This window comes from Rhipicephalus sanguineus, chromosome 3, assembly GCF_013339695.2.
Source record: "Rhipicephalus sanguineus isolate Rsan-2018 chromosome 3, BIME_Rsan_1.4, whole genome shotgun sequence".
In the NCBI taxonomy this organism is placed as follows: domain Eukaryota; kingdom Metazoa; phylum Arthropoda; class Arachnida; order Ixodida; family Ixodidae; genus Rhipicephalus; species Rhipicephalus sanguineus.
The window spans coordinates 119,115,380-119,120,214 of NC_051178.1; positions in this window are offsets into that span (position 1 = coordinate 119,115,380).

Sequence of the window (4,835 nt, forward strand, 5' to 3'; positions counted from 1 at the left end):
ATGAAACAGATTAAACCTGTCATCACAACGTGGGCCTCGGCACTGAAAGCATATAATATCAGTGTTGAAAGCTGTAGCTGCAAGAACAATTTTCGCAAGCCCAACTCTGCTATCTGTTGTTATTCATGAAGCTGAATACAGCTGTGGTCCCCACCGATTGTTCTTACAAGATGAAGGCAGAAACTGATTAATGCAATGCAGCTGCAGCATAGTAAAAACTAAGAGTGAGGTTTGCAGAAAAGATGCCTTCATCCGGTAATCAACATAGCGTCGGTAGTCTCGTAAAAGCTTGGGCTGCATGCATATTGGTAATTTAGTGATTAAAAGAAGAAAAATGACCTTTGGCTGTTCCAAAGTTCTATTGTATTGTGATTCTCCCGTTGTTGCTGATTATTCGAAAACTATTAGAAAAATATTCGGTATTTTAAATATGTACTATTCGATTCGTTATTTGAAATTTTCGAATATTTACACACATTAAGTGTAGAAACATTGTTTGTGCATGGCACCAGTCTGTCAAAAGGAGTCATATCTGTCAATGACCAGAAGTCTTGTTTAAATCTATGCCCCTATACATGCTTTTGCAAGAGAGCTAAATCCAGACATGCCCTGCACGCATAGGTCGGCAAAAAATGTGGAGCTCACTCACACTCACTCATAAAATATAGTTTGCCCTTAGATCTCACTCAGACTCACCAAAATTTTCCTCAATTGGACTCACTCGAACTCAGACTCACTGAAACTTTTCTCAGCCGGACTCACTCGGACTCAAACTCACCAAAATATTGCTCGCTTGGACTCACTCAGACTCATGGCTCTATCTGCGTCTGAGTGAGTCGATTCATGAGTCCATTAGCGTATAATTGGCTTTTTTTACCATGGTGTCAATGCTCTTTAACGCCAATGTCTCGCATATTTGGTGCTCTACTTGACGCCTTTTGATCTCGAACCTTCAAATATGAGTTATCAGTGGTTGCAATACAGTAAGAACATTTTTATTGAAAATGGTGACTCATACGAGATATTTTTATCAAGAACTTCCTGTCAAATAGTGTGGGGGAAGAGAATCAACATCCCCCCCCCTCCTTCTACGTAACTCACACCTCTGATTAATAAATACTGAGCTGGCGTATGAACGTTAGTGCTTTGAAGTATCTGTGAGTGGTCGGGAGAGAAAGGTGGGCTGACATAAGGCTAGTAATGATGAAGTTGTGTAGATGGAACCATAAGTCGGCAAAGAAGTGTGGAGCTCACTCACTCACTCAAGAAATATATTTTGCGCTTAGGGCTCACTCGGACTCAGACTCACCAAAGCCTCCCTATACCGGACTCACTCGGACTCAGTCTCACTAAAATTTTTCTCAGCCGGACTCACTCGGACTCAAACTCACCAAAATATTACTCACCTGGACTCACTCGGGCTGCAGACTCATGGCTTGATCTGAGTCTGAGTGAGTCGACTCATGAGTGAGTTTGCCGACCTATGCAGGCTGCACGCAAGTGTTCCCTTTAACAGTGGGCCTGTCTGTACATATAATCATCGAAATGTCAGTCACAGGTGGCTGTTCTAACAGCTGCGAGTTGGAGAAGCAATAAAAGTAGGAGTGCTCATATGTTACCACACTTGATCGCTCATCTTCCATTAATTGCAGGTTGTTGTGGGAATTATGGCAGTCTCATTCCAGGACACCAAGATAGCAGTTGCCAGCACAGTGGGTGCGAGCCAGATTTCCAGAATGCAGTATTTCTTTAAAAAAAAAAATAGCATATTCTTAGTACGTAGGATCCACATCAACAGAAGGACCACCGTTAAATAAGCCAATGATCCACTTGCCAATTATTCTCTGTGTCAAAGGAGCACACGCACCTATATGCTCTATGTGCTACATGAGGTGTTGATTCATGAAGATATTCACATGCATTTTATACTCCTTACTTCTTTCATTTGACCTTTTCTCACTTGTTTCATTGCAACCTAAGACAGCAACATGTCATTTTGGCTTAAAGGCTGTTTGCAGGTGTCACGTGTTTGAAATAACTCACCCGTAAGTCCAGTTTGAGATAAGATGAATCTGTCCCAAACCACCCCAGCTTTCGAACACTATTTCCTGCTTTCACAGCCTGCAAGTAGAAGTGGCTGTACATCCATCATGGTGGCTATCAAACCCCGAAACACAAAACCTCTATAAAATGTGTTTAAAACATTTAAAACCTCTATAAACGTCTATAACACATTTTATAGAGGTTTCGTGTTTCGTGGGAAGATTATCGCAACCCTGAAGCCACGAGAACATGCATGTTTGGAGAACCAGTGCAGTTCTTTGCTCTTCGATCAGTTGTCTCTTGATCAATGGGTGTAGAGTTTTTCTTTTTCCTGGGGGAACGTGGGGGGGGGGCATGCTCTTCCACCTTTCTCTCTTTATATACAATATAATTTGTGGCTAGTCTGACCTCCAAATTAGCAATTTTAGCATAACTTTAGTCTCTCATGTGCTGGCACCGCAATCTCACTATGAAGCATTTCATATATACAACCTTAACGAAAACTAGCAACAAGTTGTGTCAAACAAAGAAACGAGCCCTGAAAATTCCTTCCTCTCATTCATTTATATATATAGTGGGAGACTCCAGATTTATTTCTCCCTAGAGGACGCTTAGTAATTGTTTTATGCACTGAAGCATAATGCACAAAGGTATCGCATCATGCGGAGGCCCAACCGCTTTCTTCACCACAAGCATATGTTTGAAAGCTGTGCCCATTCGCTTTCGTTGTTTTGCAATGCTGCTATTTGGCTTCTTGGGTGTTTTTTATTGTCATGCTTTGTTTACTTCTTTAAAATGTGCGCCAGCCAGGCGTAGGTGGCGTAATGCCGGCGCAAGAAGTTTAATTATATATATGGCCAAAAATAATTCTCAGAGGGTAGCAAATACCATTTGGTATCACTACACCTCGTGTAAAGTTGGGGTTAAGAATTTTCCCGCCAAAAGTTGTTTTGTGGAGGAGCTTTCGAGTCGCTCTTCGGGGACAGAACTTGTAGTAAAACCCTTTACTGACCAACCAAAATTTTAATACCATCTTATTTTCTTGGCACTACTACAGGCCATTCGAAAGGGCACCCATTTGTAGACATCCAAGAAATCACACTCTTTTGCTAAGGGAGAAAGTCTGTGTGAAAGCACTGACTCATTGTGTCAGGGATCCTTTCTATTCTAAGAAACATTTTTGTTGTCTGAAATCCAGAGATGTGCTTACAATTTTAGCCTGTCATAGATGATGCACAGCACTTCAGTTGTCCATCAGACAACACATTCCGCACATATAAATACATTTGACGGGTATTTTCCACTCAATGTTTCACTTGTCAGTGGACCAAGATCCAAATTTTAAATGCCCGAAAGGAAAAAAGTGAGAATAAACAGGCCCCTGTAAAATAGCTGCCCGACAGCACAGCCACAGTCCATGTCGATGGACGTGGACCCGAGCCAAGCTCTTAAAAAAATCCAGGGTCGGAGCTGGGTGGGGCTCTTGCAACCCCCACGAAGCCATTAGGGGGTGGGTGAGTTTTGACGCAACCACTGGTGTCAAAAGTGCTAATCAGCAAGATTGAAATATTGGATTTCGTATTTTCTATTCCCATAAATGAGGTGCACTTTAAATGTAAGGTACGTTGGGTGCTAATTGAGAAGTTGCAAGACCAACAAACTGGGCAGGGATAATAAAAACAGTGCCATTAGCAAAAGGAAACCACACACAACTCGGGAGTAGTGGGGGTGGGGGGTGGAGAAGTGAACATCACAGAAGCACTCTCCAGGCACTTGAAGCTCAGAATGATGTCAGTGCATCTGTGAAGCTGACCTTTGATTCAGGAAGTAGCCAGAAATTGTGTGTGTGGGGGGGGGGGGGGGGGTTCAATTATTCTTTAGTATGTTTGTGCTATGTTTGTATGTGTGTGTTATTATACACATGCAAAATTTTACAAAATTTCGGGGAAAGGAGGGGTTTGAACCCCACCCCCACCACCCCCATACAATTCCGCACATATAAATACATCTGAGGGGTATTCCACTCATGTTTCACCCGTCAGTTGACCCCCCAGCTTTGATTGCATTCCAGAGACGGAGCGCATTTTCCACCAGTTCTAGTATTGTTTGCACAGTGACTGTAGTGGCCAAAGAAACACTTTTATGGTTTGGGGGTAAAAAAAAAGGACTCAATTTTTACAGAACATTAATGACTCACGAGATAGCATCACAAAACATATTAATTAGTAGTACCAATAAATACATATTTCACTGCTTGATAAAGAATGGTATAAAGGGGACTTGTACTGTTATAGATATGGAATTCACCAATAACTGCAGTTCGTAATAAGTTCTGCTTTTTGCTTTGATATGTCACATATTGAAATCACATTTTGGGAAAATATAGCATAAATAATTGACGGGCAACTGTGATTGAATAAGTTCAGAAAAGGATGGTTTGTACATCGCACGAATATTAAGAGTATGGTAATGAAATCAATCAAAGAGGAAATATGGCAATAATAAAGTAAGCTGTCAATAAATCAAACTGCTCTGTTTTGCACGAGGCGCAACACTGCAATGGGTGCAGTAATAGAGATGGCAGTGAATTAAAGAAACATAAAGCTGGCATCTTAGTTCCGTCGGTAGCAAGCTACAGCGTCTGGTTTAGCATACCTACTGTATTGTAAGCACTGCAATATGATAATTCTATATGGTTCATCATTGTCAATTTTCGTGCAATTCCGTTTCCTAAAAGTTTGCCGGTGCATCACGCACTGTAGTAGCCAAGACCAAATATGATTGCAGTAAGC